We start from the raw sequence: 20,171 nt of genomic DNA, 5'->3' as shown, positions 1-20,171 counted from the left end.
TTATTATTATTATTTGTCTAAATATTCAGTCAGTTGAGTTCATTTTCCGCTTTGAATGTTTGGACCCTGCCAGGCTGCCGTAGAGTTAACAACAAGGCCGCAGCCTGTTCGTCCCGGTTTACTCTTCTGCTCATTTTTAGGAGCAACAGGAGTATCTGCGTAATATCTGTCCTTAAGTTTCGACAAAAGAGTGCCGTTTGTGTAAAATACATCAATACTGAGTGGTTTAAATCGGTAAATATCGTAAAAAATAGTCGCAGTGGTGATGCTAACTCCATTAGCGTCTATTCGGGATTTTCCGTTAGACGCTAGCATTGAGCTAACTGACGACCGTTAACTGACCGCTGATGAAACGCTACCGTCTTTTGAAGATGACTACACCCAGGTAAATTAGTCTGCGTGTGCTTTTCTGAATATTTATGCTAAGAAATAATACGACTCTTCTAATTTTTTATCTGTTAAGACTCTTAAATGTCAAACTTAACCCATCAGAGAGGCAAAACAATCAGAGGAAATAGCACAAGTTTAACTCTGAGCTCCTGACATTGTGTCTCTTTTCTCGTATCTTGAACACAAAGCCTGTTTTGTCATCGTTTTTGTTATTTTTCTTAACCGTTATTTATCAGGCAACTCGTTATTTATTTACAACGGGGGTCTGGCAAAAGCTGCTAAGCCTCTTGATGGGGAATGAGAAATTAACATGTACAGGCATTACAGGAGGAATATCCAAAGCAAACAAGCATTTTGACAGTACACAACAAAAGCATAAAGCAGCAGACAGACAGACTAATTTTTATGGTTATGATGAAAAACAGCATTAAGTTTCTTTGAGGTTTTCACACTTCAAGATTAAATTGTCCATTTTATGTCTGTGGCTACAGCATCCTTGTGTTGTCTTTTAGGACATAAATGCAGGATGTGGAGGATAGCGGATGTTAAAGGCGGCTGATCGAGTCTGAAGGAACTGGCAAAGGTAGGAAGGACACACTGAGGAGGGTTTTAGAGATTACTGTGATCAAGTGAAGCCAAGAGTGCAGTGGTGTGAGCTTCTGGATGAAACTGTACATGCATTCCTTGAAATAACACCCCCATAATCCAGCCTGAAAGAACAGGCATTTTAACATTTTATCAGAGGCAGGAAAGTAAAGACACTCTGTATAAGCAGCTCATTTTTCTGATCTTGCAGCCCAGACGAGGCTCAGATTGGAGTTTGACCTCTCTCTGTTTGAGGACTGAGCGACCATCTGTGCTGAAACCGTCTGCAGAGAAATCATGTCAGCACTTCTCCTTCTGCCCCACTGACATTTCTCCCGATCACGCGTAGTATGAGCACATTATTCTTAAAAGCAGAAATGACTCAGATGTTGTAATTGTGGTCTAACAAACTACAGAAAGTCTTCCTCTCAGAGTTGTTGCTGAGTTGTTGATGCAGCTCCACATTTTTTCTGACTCTGGAACATTTTTTAAGCCGTTTGCTGCTTTCCCTTAAAAGGTCTGCTGCCTGCCCCGATCAGCAAATCCAATCACCTCACGTCCAAATGCACATGATGTGTTCAGAAACTTGGAATTAAACTCACAATCCATTCTCCTAAGTTCAAAACCAAGCAGCCTGACCTCCTCTGCGATGATAGGGAGCGACAGATGGTACATTTAGCACGGCATTTCTCCCCAAACTGCCATGGTACAGATACATACACAACACCACCGTGTCAAACCAGCTGACTCTGCAGAAACCAGAGTCTGGATTAAGATTGCGAGCCTCTGCCGCACTCTGAAAGCAGGCAGGTTGCTTAGCAGCAGGCAGGAAAAGAAAAACATTTGGCTCGATTTGACGCTCAGACAAAGGAGGGAACCAGGAGAGCTGGTTTAGCCGGAGCCGAAGGCGTGGGGGTGCAGGGCCCTGAGAGGTGTTGTGTTAAAGTCAGCTTTACCTCTGCACAAACACAGGCCGAGAGAGGCCTCAGAGCTGCTCTCTGAGTTTATCAAATCAGATACCATCCTGTTTTTATAACCTCACAGGTTTCTGGTACAAACTCTCCTCATTTCCACTTTCGATCTGCTCCTAAAGAGGTCAAAGACTCCCAGGGTGTGTCTGACTGCTCGGCCCAGTGTGGGTTCCTGTGTATGAAAACATCATCTGTGCAGAGAGAATGAAAACCATCCAACAGCAACAAAAAACTCAAACCATCCAGATTTAACAGAGTTTTGCAATCCTCCCTGGACGCTGTTTAGCAATGACTCACTTGTGCAAGATGTTCTGACACGTTTCTCACGTCCTGATCACGTCTAAGCAAATGTTTTCTTTTGTTTTTATCATTAAAGCTGTTTAATAGCTCTTGGAAGATGGCGACGCTGTAATGGGGGAAAAAAATGCTTCAAAGTTTCCCCACAGCAGACCAGATGATGAAAATGAACTTAATATGTAAATTCAGGCGGATGGACCATCAGCATGTGGACCTTCTGGTTACTCAGACACTTTCTGCAGGATTATTGCAGCGTATGTCAGAACATCATCAAACTGTCATCTAAGAATTGCGTTTGAGTTTCAGCTCAGCTCTGATGAAACTGCCCTGTAATATTTCTGCCCTCATCTCCAACCCACTTAGCAACCGAGGTCATAGCAACTAGAGATGGTTTGATTAGAGTTCTGGAGAAGCGGCCGATAACAGCCCAAGATACAGAGGGAGGAGATGAGAGTCTGATGCTGATAAAACCGTCCACAGACCTCTCTACACGTCTTCATCATGCACACACACAGCCTGGCAGATGTTTTTCTTATTACTATACATTGCCTTTCTGTTACTGCTTAGTAAACATTAGCTTTAACTGATAAAGCTTGTTTTGCTGTGCAGTATACATGTTCAGTGGTCATTATCTTTTAATGAATGCCTCTTTTGTGCGGTTAATATTATCTACCATCTAAAATACTTTCTTTGGCTGTTGATTTTACATTATCTACCATGCAATAAAACCAGTGCAGCCCTTTTACTGCACAGTTTTGCACATTTAAAATACATGTTTTCTGTCCATCCTTCATTATCCACATCACAAAAATAAACATACCCTGCAATTAGGTAGGGATGCACAATTTATCGGCATCAAAATCAGTATCGGCCGATATTTACTCATTAGCTGCTGGCATTTTCAGAGGATCTTGAACAATCTTTCAAGACCCAAATAATATTGCTTTCTCTGACTATGTAAACCCCAAAACTACCTTAGAAGAGTGTGCCCTCTTCTTTTATGTGTCTCTTCCTGTTTTTGATCCAAAAAACAGACAAAACATATTTTTTTTCATTGCGTTCTTCCCGGGTGCTGCATCCTTAGATCTTCTCCATGGTCGTCTTTTCTCACGATTATGTCGCTCTTTCTTTCTGAACTACCGCAACACATCATCTCAGATTGATTTTTTTTCTTACCAATATAGATATCAGTAAATATTAGTAACAACATTGATATCCGATATTTGTATTGGCTAAAAATGTCATATTGGTGCATCCCTACAATTAGGGAAGGGTACCAAATTAGGTACTTTTAAAGGTACCGACAGAATTCTGTCTGTAGTACCATGTTTAGGTACCTAAATGCATCCTTGTGACTGTGAGGGTGTGGAAGAGTTGGTGATTTTCCATGCTGGACATAAACACAGCATTGCAAAGTAATTTCATTTATTCATTCATTCATTTTCTGAACCTCTTATCCTGTTCAGGGTCATGGGTGGCTGGAGCCTGTCCCAGCTGTCATTGGGCGAGAAGCGGGGTACACCCTGGACTGGTTGCCAGCCAATCACAGGGCTGACACAGACAGACAGACAACCATTCACACACACACACTCACAATGTAAGGTGATCAATTAACCGCATCCACAGGGAAAACATCCAAACTCCACACAGAAAGGCCCACCGGCCAAGCTGGGCCTGTGACCTTCTTGCTGTGAGGCTGCAAAGTTATTCATGAAAGAATTAATATTTTGAATTCAAAACTTTTGAGATTTTCTTATTTAAAAAATTGATATATTTTACCACATAAACAAACAAAAAAGTATCGAAAATTGGCACCGTTGAGCACCAATACCAGTTTCCAGGTACCAGGCATCAGCACTGCATCATTTCAAATGTGAAAGGTACCCATCCTTACATGCAATATACATTATCTCCAAGCATGCATAGTTTTCTGTGCTTCAAATACTCACATCACCCATGCATTTTAGCGATAATACAGAAAATTTACTCTGCTGTTACCTTTAACTTTGCAATGAACACAGTACATCACTCTTACTGCATGGTATACATTATCAACCATGCAGTTCCCACTATCCATCATGCACACATTATTTGTCTTTTCAGATAAATTTTCCCTGTGCAGTAAAAATTCAACCATGAAATTCACTCATGAAACTGCAAAATTACGGTGATTGAAGTATTATTTACTATTCAAAATATCTTTTGTTTACTGTGCATGGAAAACATTTTCTACTCTGCATTATGCACAGTACAGTTCTTTCATTTTGCAGAATACATTATCTACTACACTTTAACTGTGTTCACTGCATGATCTACCATTTTATATGCATTATTTCTAAACAGTATACATTACATTTTAGGAATTTACATATATCAATGTGCGATAAACATTATCTATCTTGCACTATGCACAGTATTGCACATTTACTGTGCAGTAACTTTCATCAGTAAACAACCTCTGATATGCAGTATGCTTTATCGTTTCAGTATTTTACAGGATACTGCACTTTAACTGCATAGTATACATTATCAATTATTCAATGTACATTCTTCAGCTGCGAAATATACATTATCCACCTTTCATCTTTCATTTTGTTCATATGTTCCACACATTCTGTGTTTTGTGCATCACCGTCACTTAAATTTGATTTTGCATTTTCGTATTTCAAAGCTACAAAAACATGCTTCCTCTCTGAACATGTGTAACCTGATCCAGGTTTCACAGCTGTTTTTATACCATCAGATAAACTCTGATCGGTCAGTGTGAGCCTGACTGTAGGAAGCTATAGATTATCTATTCTAAGGTTCGTCCTGTTTCTCTGTGGCTGCGTCTCTGCTCTCTGAAACTGAGCGTCGTGTACAGCAGCGTGTTTCTGTCGCAGAACAAAGGCCTGGTGAGTGACAGTGTGAGCCTGTGTGTCTGCTAACAGAGGGGGGGCAGACATCTGGGACCTGCTTTATTGCCAGCGAGATGTCAGGGCAGCCCTCCTGCAGAGAGTGTGTGTGCGTGTGTGTGTGTGTTGATTTGTGTGCTGCGTAAAGGACAAAGCTGTGCTGCAGCACCAGAAGTCACTTTGTTGTAGCCAAGCCTCCCACCGTCTGCTTTTATGAGTGTTTGTAGTGTTTTAAAACTTCTCAAAGTCAGCAGAGAGGATAAGAAGAGAGAAAAATGAAAAATTTGATTTGTGATGAAAGTATTTCGCTCCGTTTGGAATCCAAAGTGTGTCCATGGCCAAAGATTTGCTTGTTGCAGCTGTGCAGCTCTTCACTTTGTTTTTCTCTGCTATCCGTGCGTGGGTCTGAGTCACCCTTATCCAAGGACGAGCTGATTCCTCCCTGAAACAGATCCCGCCCCGCCTCCAGGCCTGCGTGGGTCTCATGGGTATCGATGCGACTCTAGCTCCTTCTCTTCTTCCCCTCAGGGCGCCATTCATCCCGACTCTGACATCTGCTCTAACCCCCTCTGCTCACGTCCTACCCACCAGCATCCGAGCCGGGACAATGAACAGAGGGAAGACAGAGGGACAAAGAGCTGCAGCTCAGGCCGGACAGACCGACAGACTGACGGACGGAGGGAGGGAAGGAGGATGAGGTTACTGTAGGGTGACGACCAAACGGCCTGAGGGAATACTGACCCTGAATCCAAGAAGAGTTAAAATCTCAGAACAAAGACCCAGAGACATGACCTTACCTTGACATTAACAGATATTTCATAACACATCAGCACTAAACAGCCTACAGGTGGTTCGTGTTGAGTAAAGACAGTTTTGTTTCTCAGCTGGCAGAAACAGAAATGTCAGAGCACATGATTTGATCCCTATCTCTTCACGGTTCATCCTCCTCTCCCTCGTGCTCTCGCTTCTTTCATTAAACAGAAATAGATCATCTCATTACCCCCCTCTCTGGTTTGTCCCTCTTTCCTCAGATTCCTCACGTATCAGCTCCTCGCCTCCTCGCTTTCGCCCCCTCTCCACCAGCTCGTCCTTCGTCTATCTTTATCCCTCCTCTTCTGCTGCCGGTGTCACCTGTCAGCTCGCACTCCCACAGAGCGGCTTTGGTTCCTCCGTCTGGCAGCAGGCCTTATTGGGGTAAGGTGAGGGTCTCAGAGGGATCAGAACAGCTCGATTCTGTTTCTTGGTTTATATTTATAAGTCGATCAGGATGAGTGAGAAAGAACATTTTGGCTCTCCACGCCTGGTTTTATTTCTGCCACAGACAGATTTAGGCGTCTGAAGTTTGGAAGCTTCCCAAAGCTTGTTTGGGCTCCGAGTTGAATCATCAGAATAAAAACTGAGAAACTGCTTTTACACTCAAAATAAAAGGTGTAAACAAGTGTGAAAACATTGACACATTAAAGGTCCTGACAAGTGTTTCACTGTCAAAACATGGAGCTGAATCCTGAATTTCCAATGGCTGAGGTTGCTGCCATACTTGCTCAGGAGAAATATTTTTTTAAGTCATTCTTATGCCTTTACTTCGATAGGAGAGAGGACAGTGGATAGAGCAGGAAACAGGGCAAGAGTAGGGAGCGACATGTAGGAAGGAGGCCACAAGCTGGATTCGTACCTGGGCCCCTTGCGCAAGGGTGAACCTCATGAAGTGCGACCCTCATGAAGTGTGACCCAAACCACTAGGCTATCTGCGCTCAGAAAAAGAGATTTTTGTGATCTCAACCGGACTAACCTGGTTAAATAAATGTTAAAAAATGAATAAAACAAAGCAACCAGCTCCTGTGAAGAGTTTCGTCTGCTTTGTCCAGAGGGGGCGCCACAGTTAACTCAAATCAGCTCGGTTAGCACAGTTTTTCCTGCTGGGTTTCCTCTAACAAATCAAGGCCACACTTTTCTATCTAGCAGCGACCTCCAGTCTGAAAATATGGAGCCTATGCTAGAGTGTTATAAAGTGCAGTTCTTGGAGTGTACACTAGAGGCTGTCTGCAGGAACAGCAGAAACCACATAAGCCCTGTTTCCACCAAGCAATTCAGTTCGGTTCGTCTCTGCACGGCACGCATTTTACGCCATTTCCACTGACTAATCCTGGGACAGATCCCCAAATAACCGAGACAAGCAGTCCCATACTTGGGACCCTTCTATAGGGGTGCAAGACTAAACTGATCCAGTCCCGGAAGGTGGAGCTACAGCAATGCAGACCATTGATTGGTCGAAAAGAATCGTCACTTCCTGTGCCTGATTTCCAGATATTTATCCATGTTGCTCTTTGTTTACTGTGTTGTGTTTTTCTTCTTTATTGGATTTATTAGCGGGGTAAACTGTGTTGCGCTGCTATGGTGTCACGCTATTACTTAACTGATGTGGCTATCAGCATCCGGCTTACATGACGCCTGCCAAAAGGGGGCACAGTTGGCTTTGGAAATGCAAAAAAAAGGACCAAGCTTAACCAAGCCAACCCATACCAAACCGAACTGATCCAAACCAAACTGTTTGGTGGAAATGTGTATAATCACCAATGTATAGAGCTGATGGTTGCAGTTGAAATAAACATGTTTACAACCTAGTTCAGAACATTATTAGTGGCGTGGCTAATGTGATTAATAGGCCAGCACTGTTTTGCCTTCTGATTGGTTGACAGAAGTTTGATGGAGTCAGGATTTTGGCTGCTTCAGAAACATGTTTGACGTCACAAAGACTACATTCATGTTTTATCCAGACAACAGTTCATACACGAGCAGAGCAACGTTGGCTGACGTCTCCTCTCTTCACCACCAACTCCTCTGAGAGTTCTCTGACTCAGCAGCAGCTAAACGCTTCATCATGTTTATCATACAGCAGCTGCAGCAGTGTTATTTTGGCAGTGTGAAATACAGAGACGGAAGGAGGTGACTCTGGAAAATCAGCGAGCTAACATTTGATCAGGAAGACGCTTAAACCATCCCCAGACAGTCATTTGAAGGCAGCGGGAATACATCCTGAGCCACTTTTCCACTCTTTAAACCCTAAAACTGTATTTATGCCTCACATCATGTCTTTCACCATCAGCAGAGATACCAACAAGCCCTTCGCCGCAATGATAAGCTAACAGGCTAACCACTGCTGATGGCTTCATCCGTTTGAATTCTCCCACATATGGTTATCTGAATGTCAGCGGTCAGACACGGAGGCAACATGTTCCTGTGGTCGGCCTCTCCCAACGCTCCCAAACACTCCGAGAGAGAAGGAGACAGAGAAAGAGCTAGCCCTCTAAAAATAGCTCCAACTTTGGGGCTCAGAGGGGGTTTTTGACCACAGAGGAGAGGGTCCAGAAACACACACACACAGACGTTTTAAACAGATTTACCTCACCTCCTGCTGGTGTGTGAACTGTCCCTTCAAACACACAGGTCTGGATTTTGGGTCACTGGGTTATTGGGGTCTACATTTGATGAAATCAGGCAAACAATCGAACACGTGGTCCGCATCCTCTGCTCCTCGGCAGAACTGTTGTTGGTTACACAGAGCTGTTGCAACACAAAGCTTGAACTGATTTCACAAGAGCCGCTCTGTTGGCAGCCTGTGGAGAAAATTAGACCACTTAGGGCATTTGATTTGATTTATTCTCTGAGCTTTAATTCTTATTTAACCCTGTTGTTCCCTTATGTCAGAGGTGCTCCACTTTTCCCCAATCAGAGGCGACCATCGGTGAATTGATTAGAGGCAACATGTGATTGTGCTGTTTTTGGTTTGGCTAATGTACTTAACAATTAATCAGTTGTTACAGGGCTTTGTTCCAGACTGCGTTGATCTGTTCTGTATTGTTTATTCTGATTTTTTCCATTCCATTTTGTTCTATTGTGCCGTTTGCAAATCGATTCGATACAATGATTGATCATTGTGACTGGTTTCTCTTTTTGAGCTCCAGACTTATTTAACTGTTTGATTTGCACAGTAAGTTTTGGTTGGCAGCAGATTTGAAACCAGATAAGCTTGATTATTATTTTTGCACGTAAAATTTGAGGAGTTTAACTTTCATATTGCTTTTTCTATTGGGCTGGGTATTGCTAAGAACCTCACGATTCGATTCGATTCAATTCGATTTTGATTCTTGAGGTTGCGATTTTGATTTGATATCGATTCGATTTAATTTGATTTAAATGCTTGGATTATCGATTTTCATGCCCCATGTGAACATATGTGTTATGTCACCTCACCTTTTGGAGCAATAAAACAACCCAAACCTCAGACTTTAAAGCTGAAGAATCTGGCTTTGTGCTTCTGCTGCTGCTTTGGCTGCCATTTTTTTTGTTGTTTGGTCTCTCGTGGCCCTCGTCCACACAACGAGAATAACATCCACACCCCCCCCCCCCTTTTTTCTGGCGATGAATCGACTCAGAGGATTTGCTGAATCAATATTGAATTGGACAAGGCAATATTTCGATTCATAAATATTTTTACCCACTCCTAGTTTTCTACATGTTGCTGTTTCCTTTCACTACGTTTTTCGCAGAAATCCATTATAAAAAGCGTAAACAGCAACAAAACATTATAATCCAGACTGCGGTTGTTCACAACGCTGCCTATGCTGAGTACACATCATCACGTTCTTAAAATTTACATTTTTTGGGGATACGGCTATGACATTTCTGTCTTTTGAAAAATATGTGTAAAATTATTATTTTTGATTTGTGGTTTATTGCTCTTTTAGCAACTTTTTTAGTTAACCGTGACATAAGTCTTAACATTTTATTGAAGTTTGGGAATAAAAGGGTTTCAAGGATGGGAAAATAAAAGAAAAGCAAAAAGTGACACTACAGCACATAATAACCTAGTTATGCTGTAGACTTGGTATGGTAGGTCATAAAGGGTTAAAGTTGTTATTGGGCTTCGATCAGTCGGAAGCATTCCATTCCGTTTGCATATTTTTACCACAGTGTCAACAGGCAGACAAGAAACAGAGTACTAGTGTTGCTGATGTTGTTGAGAATTAATCTCTGTTGTTGTGGAGTTTTGGCCAATCTCAGGACGCATTTCTGTAAAGTGGTTCAGTTCGGCGTTTCCACTGACTAATCCCAGAACAGGTCTCTGATAACTGAACCAAACCGTACCGCTTTTTGGGACCCTTCCATTGACCTGGAACTAGAAACGCTACAGTCCATTGATTGGTCCAAAGAATCGTCACTTCCCGACATTAGTTGCTGCATTGCTTCCGGTGGCACACATAGACTGTAAAAAAATGGACGTCATCTTGCTCGTTTCAAAGCGAAGTTTTCAGTTTCTGAAAAGTTTCGTTTTCATTAGTTATTAGAGGTTAAAAACGAGGCTTTAGGTGATGTTTAGGATTGGTTGATAGCTGCCGTTCTTGTGTTTTTTTTGGGGGTATTGTAATATATTTTGGTAGGTAGAGTCAAGAAGAGAGACACAACCAAGACCAGGCTTTACCGATCCAACCTGTCCCAAACTGTACTGATTCAAACCCAAATGCTTGGTGCAAACAGAACTTGAGTGTTTACAACATCAGAAACCAAGCAGTCCCTTTTTGTTAAGTTTATGGTTTTAGGAAATCAGACTGAAGAAAGATGTTTTAGAACCGTCTTTGTCTTCAGTCAAACGTGTCTGCGTCTCCTCTTTCTTAAAATCTAACCTCCTGAAAGCATCCCGCTGTACACGATCAGGGCTTCAGCGTAATCTCTGTGAAAGTATTTCCCAGCAGAGCAGCTGCAGAGCAAAAAACAAAAAGCCATTTAACTGTTTTTCCCCAGAAGCACGTGTTCGTTTAAAGCTCTCTGCTTGTAAACACGACACAGCCTCCAACCACATGACCTGCTTCTGCTGCTCTCGCCGTATGGGCTGCGGGGACGACGGCCTCTTTCTTTATTTTCAGGGTGGTTTTTGGTTCAGTTTCTGAGAAGCTGACAGGAAAACGACGAGAGTGAAGCGCTTCAGCTGTTTCCTGCTTGTGTTGACAATGTCAGGTGTAATTTTCTTTCTGTAGAAAACAAGAAATGTAGAGATAAAGTGAAGAGATGAAGGATGATGGTGAGGATTGGATGATAAACGAAAGAGGCTCAGATTTAAATCAGCAGACATGAAACTCGAATTAGAGAAAGAATAATTCAGAGGATTAAATACTGAGTGGAAATGTACTGAGAGTGTAAAACAGCTGACAGGAAGATCTGCCTCTTCTACTCCACAGCTGTGTGAGAAACACACATTCACACACACACACACTCACACACTCATACACACTCATACACAATCTTTCAACGCCTTCAAAACACCCACATCCAAGACGAAACAGTCAGCAGCATCCTCGTGTTAGCACAAACACACAGGCGTTAAATGTACAGAACGCGGTGTGCCCAGGCCAAAACAGGAACACAATTAAATAACACACACATGAGCAAGCCTTCAGGCACGTACACACTCTCACAGACTCTCACACACACTGCCTCGACGTCATCCAAAACATGTTGTGGATTATCAAATATCTGAAGGTAGATTTAACCAAATGTGCTTTGAATATGGATCAGTTTCACAGATATAAACAGCCTTCACTAAGCTCCGTAACCAACGCGTGGATCCGAGCGTTTCTGACTCTGATGTGTGTGTCTGATATCAAACTACAGCTAAACTGAGCGGCTTAATGAGTAACTGCAGCAGGACTAATGTGTAACTCATTACCCTCACAACGCCTTCGCTGTGAAACACACGAGCTGGAGACGCACTAATGAAGGTTATTCCTGCTGACCCGAAGTCTCTGGGCTCAGGTGGGGTCATGCGATAACTAAAGTCTGAATGTGGAGCAGAGAGTGGAGTTTGATCTAACAAACACCTGGAGGTGAAGTCGTTCCTAGTGGTGTAACGTGTCGACTGTCGGCTTAAAGCTGGCACTGTTCGTCTCTGTTGCTTTGTTATTAATTATATCTTATCATGAGTTAATGGCTTGGCTCATAGAGTACAGTAACTGTGTCAAAGCTGTCACTCAGATAATCATTGGATAGCTGTGTTTGATAAAAGTACCAAAAAAGCACCAAAGTTTCTCCACTTCTCCTTCAGTGTATTAAGTCACCTTCTCCAGTCATAAATCCAGGGTGAAAAACAAGACAGGAGGACTCAATAGCAGATAAAACTAAAACTGTTTTATTAAACTAAACCAAAAACTCAAAACCCCAAAACTCTTACAAAAGAAACAAAACCCACTAGAAAACTCACAGAGACTCAAGAAGCATGAAACACAAGGATACAATTGGTGATGGCAGACATTAACAGTGACAATGAACCGACAAAGAACTCAAGAAGCACAGAGACTATAAAGACAAGGGGGGAATCAAACACAGTTGTGAAATGAAACACAGGTAAAAGACATGAGGGTCAATCAAACTGAAGGGAACTAAACCAAACACAGGGAAACTCAAGACAGAGACTCGACAAATCTCAAACACCTAGACACCAAGAACAATCACAAAAAGACACATGACAAGAACCCAATCCGAACCCCAAGGAATACGAATCAAAGACAAAAACAGGAAACAGAGAACACCCAACAAGAATAACAAAGATCAACACAAGAATCACGAAGAACCAAGACACACAAAAGAAAACCCAAACTATGACGTCTCCTCCATGAACTTCAAGTCATATCCCGTGTCCACTACAAACAGGAAGTCATCATCATTGTCATCGTCTGAATACCCCATGGTTTAGTTTGCTGGTATTAAGCCCAGTTTTTGCCGTTTTGTGCCATTTCCTTTGACTAAAACTGGGACAGGTCCCCAAATAACCAACCCATACCATCCCTTTTGTTTTGGGAAAATGGCGTCACGAAATACCATGAAACTGCTGTCGAAACGTTGAATTTATTGGCAGATTACACAATGCCATTGGCCTGTTATGTAACTGACGCGGCTAACGGTATCTGGCTTACACACTGCCCACCAAGAAGGGCACAGTTGGCTGTGGAAATGCAAACAGGATCAAGCCGATCCAACCCATACCAGACTACTGATCTATACTGGATCATTTGGTGGAAACACTGTCAGTGTCCCTGTAAAGCAGTTGATCAGGCGGTGGAGCACGACTTCGGTGTGTCTGCAAATAGTGCAAAAACAAAAACAAGCTTTCTAACCACAACTCACTGACTTGTAAAATTGTAAAGTGTGTGAGGGCTCTTGGGCTGACTTTCTGAGTCCTTTCCAAAGGTCAGCTTGTTTGCAGGCTTACGAAAAGGTAATTGCTCAGATTTCATTGTGATGTGGCATGAAACCATAGAAACGCAGGATTCCTGGGGGAAGCCTACAAACACAGCAGGTTAAATGAACACATAAGACGTATAATATATAATGAATTTACAAAACTGTGTTAATCTTCCCAAACTTACATATCTTGACACTGTTTGTGCATTTTCAGGAATACATTCAATTTGTTTTATTCATATTTCTTTCAGTTTTGTGGATAAACTGTTTTGACTTATGGAAGCGTATCGGTAAAATGTCAATCCAAATCTTGTTTAATAACAGTTCATACTGCTGCAAAGGTGAGCTACATGATGTCTTGCAGGTTGTGTGAGAAGTGGTAAAGTAGTGTCCCAATCCCAGTTACACCATTTCGAGCCCTTGCAGACTTATGCACTCAGACACTTCCCAGGTGATCTTAATTAAGTCTGTAAGGGCTCAGGGCTCAGGGTTTAGGGGGGTTGTGTGTAAACTTGTACTTAGATGACTTAGGTCTGAGTCTCTCTGAATGAGATAAAGTTGGTGTCAGGCTCGACCCCGTCTGCAGCCGAGCTTGCTTTCATTTCCTTCCAATATTTAAAATCAGTGCACTATCCCTTTAAAGCTGGTAAACCCAGCATGTTTCGTTAGTGGCACGATGAGCTGGTGTCTCTGCTTTCGTTGAAGTGAACGCTGAGATTGAAGTGCTTTCAGACGGGGCGGTGCGGGGTTAATCGTGACTTTAGTCACAGTGAAAACTGTTCATCTCTTGAAATGATTGGTGCTCAGTATTACTCACTCAGTGCAGGTTGGAGTATGGATGGCCCACACTCAGGTGTGATGCTGCAGCTCTTTATGAAGGATAATTAAAGAAGTCAGAGATGAGTAATGACAGTCAGAGAAAGAGGAGCTAACGCAGTGATGTGAAGGAGTCCCTGCCAGTCTGAGGGTTTCTAACGGCCTCTGAGCAAAGTGAAAGTGAAGTCTCTCAGTGAAATGAACGTCTCAAAGCCTTCATAAAGAGGAAGTTACAGCGCGTCTTAGGATACAGATGTGTTTCATTTCTCTATGTACACTCCATTATCCTCCCCCTGCTGTTTTGAACCCTCAGTGCTGATCGTAAACCATTTGAGGCCTCGCCAGCTTGGACTGGTAGAGTTTTCCAGAAGTACCTGGAGACAGAAGGAGCCGCTGGAGGACACTGGCTGCAAATCAAAGCTGAGAGGAGGAAAAAGAGATGATGAGAGCAGACAGAGAAGAACAGGAAGGAGGAGGATTTTCACATTATTCACTTAAAGAGGAGAAAATATCAGAGACAGCTCGTCTTTTTACTGATGTGACCTGATGAGATGAGTCCAGTATATCACACAGAACTAGGTTCAGATAAGAGGGAATACAGAAAGCCTCATAAGATACGTGGTGGGGGAAGGAATACAGTAAAACTAGGTCTCTACACTCTGTCCTAAATTTAGATTCATTTACATAAAAGGAATGATTACAGTATAAATATTAAGCGACAAGAGCTGCAGTTCCTTGATTGGCCACTGGAGCCTGACTCCAAAGAGGAGTCAATTGTCATAAGGCCCAATGTTAAAATTAACAACTATGAGACCTACAGAATCATTTTCAGATTACAACTCTTTAATTTAAACTTATTTATTCACTTTTTTGGACATGAATCTTTTGATTCTTTATTACTTTGTAACTTTATTTCAACTTAAATCCCCACAAAATTCGACTTCTCGATGACCTCATAATATTATGTCTTAAATTCAACTTTCTCAAAATGTTTTCTTACACCTTTATTCTACAAATGCTACTTTATCTTTGATTATGTTTTTATCATGGCTGTCACTTTAACACGTTCAGGAGATTAATTAATTACACCACAAATCAATGCGTTATAAAAATTAATGCACAATTAACACATTGGCTGCCAGCCATTTCTAGTGCATCTTGAACGATCTTTCAAGACCCAAATAATCTTGTTTTCTCTTAATATGTAAACACCAAAACTACCTAAGAAGAGTGGACTCTTCTTAGGTTCTCTTATGTCTCTCTTCCTGTTTTTGATCGTGTTCATCTTGGGTGCTCCATCCTTTGACCCTCTCTGATCCCCATCGTCTTTTCTCACGATGGCACCGCTCTTTCTCTCTGAACTACCCCGACACATCCTCTGTTGGAGCGTGAGCTGCCTGAACTTTTCTGACTTGCAGCGTCCCTCTATGTCTCTGTCATCTCGCATCTTCTCCTCATATCCATGCTGAGCTCTCATCCAAAGAGCACACCGCTCTCACCCACAGTAGTTTAGGAGCAGGATTTTGATTGACAAGCTCCACCAGACCCCGCCTCTGTAGACGTCAATGGCAGCGAGCACAAACATTTTGATATTGGCTAGTTGAAAAACAAGTGGATTTACAAATCTTCTCTTCTTCCTGTATTCATCTGATGTATAGCTCAACCAGCTCAAGTGTCACGCTCACTTTAAAGAGTCATTGTTGGAAACTGAAGACGGGTTATAGACGGAGACATAAAGGTTGGAACAGCACCCTAAAAAATGAAGGCTGTGGCACACACACCCACACGCTCTCTTAAACTCCTCCACACCCTGCCTGAGCAGCTGTCGGGGCGTGTTGGAGGTAGAAATGCGTTACACCTCGGCCTGCGTTCAGCCAGCTCTGCCTGGATTTAGTGCTGGCTTTGCTGGAATGGGTTGGACCCATGCCACACATTCCAGCGCCGCCGTTCGCTCCCTGATGGCCTACTTGTGTCAGGCACTGGGGGAAGCACGTACAGAACTCCCACACACACTAACACACTCACACACACACACACAGAGGAGGAGGAGGACCATAGAGTGCTTTTCTCACTCAGACTGTAAATAAAGACGTTTCCTTCTCCATCGTTTATTGATTTAAGATCAGGTCCTCCTGACTGCTGATCCACTTTACTCGTCTTTTAATGAGCTCACTCTGTCTTTCTCCATTGTTTTGTTTTGTTTCCTTGTTTTTTTTTCTTTATTTCACAAGTGTTTATTATTTCATGCTGTGCAAACCTGTTTGTTCATGTTTCCTGCAGACTGAGGAGTCTGTTGTGCAGGATTCATGTGCTCATTGGATGAGCAGAAAGACTAAAGATGCCAGTGTTTTAGCTCGGTTGTTTGAACAGTTGTTTCCCAGAATGTGGTTTTAATCCACTATCTTGTGTTTTATTGACTGTGCTTTGTTTTTTTTTGTGTTTCCTGTCTGTAACTTTGTGTTTTTGCTGCTGCCTGTCTTGGCCTGGTCTCCCTTGAAAAAGAGGTTTTTAATTTCATTAGACCAAACCTGATTAAATAAAATAAAATAAAATAAAATAAAATAAAATAAGATAAAATAAAATAAAATAAAATAAATCAAAATAAAATAAAATAAATTAAAAAAAAATAAAATAAAATAAATCAAAATAGAATTAAATAAAATAAGATAAATTCGAATAAATTAGAACAAAATAAAAAGACTTTTTGATGGAGATGGGATTTTAATAAGATATTGCTTGTGTTTATGAATGTGACTTATGAAGAATTAAAAACCAAACTAACTTTAATGAATGACTTTTCTGGCATGTACACAACAGCTCATGGTTATTCCATATCATGACTGACATTTGTGAACAAAGTTCATGTGCATTGACAAAACATTGTTTGCTGCCATATTGGTGTCGAATATGACCTGAATATCCGGCGCCAAACTCTTGCCCGTGTTTCTGAGGGAGCTGTTTTAATCTGAGCAGGTGTTCATGAGCCTTTTCCAACTCTGAGACTTGTTTTTCTGACGTGTCCGACAGCACATGAATGCAACATTCCTGCAGCTCTGGATGTTTGGATTGTTTTGGACACAAGCCTTCCTGCATGAGCAATTTAATGCACACCTCAGAGGATGGGATGAGTTCTTGCTGCACATGCACGATGGATTCTTCTGACGTCATCTAAGTCATTTCCTGCAGGTCGTGCTGAAGCATGCGTGAATCGTGCTCGAGATCACCTCTTTAAACCGTGCCGCAGCTTTCTGGATGATAGCTGTTGACTCGTGATGGATTTCCTCCTCCCGTCTGTCCTGCGTCAGAGCTCTCAGCTATAAAACGGAAAAACATCACTTGAGAGGAGTCGATCACAGAGACGCACAGATGCAGGAGAGCCAACATCATATGCTTCACTCTCAGAGCAGCTTTATATCCTCAACGCACAGACACTCGTGCAGAAAGGAAGCTGAAATATGTACTCTGCCACTCCCTGAATGTACACAAACATAATTCACCGTGCGCTCCACTGGCCTACATCAGGAAGAGGCCTGACTGAGAGCGAGGAGAAGCAGGATTCAGCTCTTAATTCCTCTTCTCGTACCAGGAACATCTGCTCCCCTTCATCCCCGAGCCCTCCTCTTCTTTTTTAATCTCTATCTGTGAACTCTTCTCTGTCCTGCTCTCCTCTCTTGGCTCTTTGACGTCTCTCCGCCACAGCTGGGATTGTTTTTCAACCGCCGAGTGCATCAGCAACCATCGACCGCTGGGCCGTGTTTCTGTGAAAAGCCGCTCCGCTCCCCGTGAAGAAGTGCTGACCTTTCTAAAAGAGTCCCTCTCCCTTTCCGTCTGCCGGTCTTTCTCTGTACTTTTCCAGCATATTTCTGTTTCTACGTGCCTTTCAGAACATGCACAATAGGCTCAAACAGCTGCGGTTCACATTCAATATCCGGCTGCAGCCCGCTCTGCCAAAACACAGAAATGCAGGGCGGACAGAGCGCTGTGGAAAAGGACAGAGTGATGTTGGTTTCTTGGAAATGTCAGATTCAGGCCAGCATGAGCGAGCTACGAGCAGCAGGATAACAACTAAATTAAGTTTTCTGTGACAGTTTCTTTCCCTCAGTTTGATCCCGTCAGATTCACTCTGTGTTCATGAAACTCGAGAGTTATCCAGTGAAGAAATCTGGATCTTTGAACACTGGTCCAGGACATAAATGTTCCCTCTTCCTTCTGGTTTTGTGGAGAGAAATGGAGATGTTCAGTTGATCCACCATAAAATCTACCACAGCGTGCAGCAACATGAAAGCTTCCTGTGGCTGTGGAGACCGTGGCCTACTTTCTGACTGTGTTAGATGATTGGGTGGAGGGGGCTGTGTTGATTTTATACTGTTAGCTAACATACATCAAAGTGTTTTAACCCATAAGACACTCAAACTGAGGTTAAAACCATAGTAAAGCATGGACTGAAGCAGTGAATTGTAGGAAATCGGAGCAGGCAGCGGTGTGTGACAGTGACTCCGGACTCTGGGACTTTGTTTGGTTTTGCTCTTTGTTTCATTGGCATCTCCGTTTATTTGCATTCTGCACAAACTCATATTTGCACATCTCCTGGGTTGGTGCCATGTTTATGGGCAAATAGTCAAATTATATATATCAACGGGATCTGATGCGCAATGAAAACAGAGGAAAAGACCAGAGGTTACTGGTCGCACGTTACCGGGCAGCTCAGGAGTCAATTTTCAATCTTTAGTTTCAGAATCTGTCAGAAAAGAAATGGCCTATGCAGTCACATTTTTAAGAAAATCAAGCATAGAGTTTGTTCTAAACCCTGAGGTCTTTGCTGATGCTCTCCCTGCCTCAGGCTTAAGCATCAAGTGGCAGAACAGAGCCACACAAGCATATGTGACCTATTACACGTAAATATTTAGTCCTTTTGATGAGATTTTTTTGACTACACTGAAAAAAAATGAAATCTTATCAAGTGTTTTTGTCTGATTTTCACTAGAAAATCCCTTTTTAGACTTAATATGAGCCACATTCACCTACAAGAGAAAAGTCACTTGTATTAAGACATTATTCTAGCTTCAAGCAAATTTTTTAAGCAAAGTTTTCTTGCTCCATTGGCAGATTTTTTTTATTCGTTAAAGCAATTCAGACCTCATTTTTGTCTTTAATTACCTTAAAACAAGACATTTTTCTGGACTAATCAGTTGAAAGTGGCCCATTTTAAGTATAACAAGACAAATTTTACTGAAAATAAGACAAAAACACTTGATAAGATTTTAGTTTTTCTCAGTGTAACACAATTTATTCACCTTTAATTCACCAAAATGACATCAGACAGCTTTTTAAAGATAATTATCTCAAGTGGTATCCCTTGCATGTCCACATGGATGCAGGTTTATGCATGTGCATCTCCAGGTCCCACCACCAAATCCTGAGCTATGATTGGCTGCTTGCCTTGTCAAAGGCATGACTACGGGTTGCATCAACTATTTGTGATGCCTTTTCCTTTTTTTTGTTACTTCAATTTGTAGAGAATGTGCAAGAATTGTTGTAAACACTTGGAAATGTTGCATTTGACTTGTAAAAAGTAGATGATTTAGTTCATTAAAAACTGCAAACTGTCTCCATACCACAACTAGAAAAGCACTCAGAGATCGCAGACCTCCACCAAGCATACTGTGATTGTCACCCAACATTTTAGTCCTACTTTAAAGTTATACTCCCTATCAGCAGACTGTCTGCTACAATTTGGTGTTAGTTGCAGGTTTGTACAATAATTTGTTTCCTGACAGTGTTGAAAATGATGATGACCCAGTACATATTTCATATTCTGGATCTTAGTTTCCAGAATATTGCCAGGATCTGGATTCTACTTTTACATCTGTCAGAAGTTATGGTGACCTTGTCTTGTATTGTTTTGCAAAGCAATCCAACCATTTATCGTGGGGTTATATACACATATGGTGAAAACAGCCCTATCTCACAATGGTAAAGAATCCTT

At 42.0% G+C, this 20,171-nt stretch overlaps 1 long non-coding RNA gene across 2 annotated transcripts in view; it reads left to right on the top strand.

Annotated features, from left to right (window-relative positions):
• Positions 1–154: 154 nt before the first annotated feature.
• LOC141810861 (uncharacterized) overlaps positions 155–20,171 on the top strand; it is a 91,100-nt gene continuing 71,083 nt past the window's right edge. For both annotated transcript variants that reach the window (XR_012600130.1, XR_012600129.1), the window contains exons 1-2: positions 155–385; positions 903–973. This is a non-coding gene — a long non-coding RNA (uncharacterized LOC141810861). The remainder of the gene's footprint in view (positions 386–902; positions 974–20,171) is intronic.

The sequence above is a fragment of the Halichoeres trimaculatus genome, unplaced genomic scaffold (genome assembly GCF_033239565.1).
Source record: "Halichoeres trimaculatus isolate MK-OKI-2021-1 unplaced genomic scaffold, fHalTri1.1 fHalTri1_scaffold_21, whole genome shotgun sequence".
Lineage (NCBI taxonomy): Eukaryota > Metazoa > Chordata > Actinopteri > Labriformes > Labridae > Halichoeres > Halichoeres trimaculatus.
This window is presented reverse-complemented; position numbering and strand designations above follow the sequence as displayed.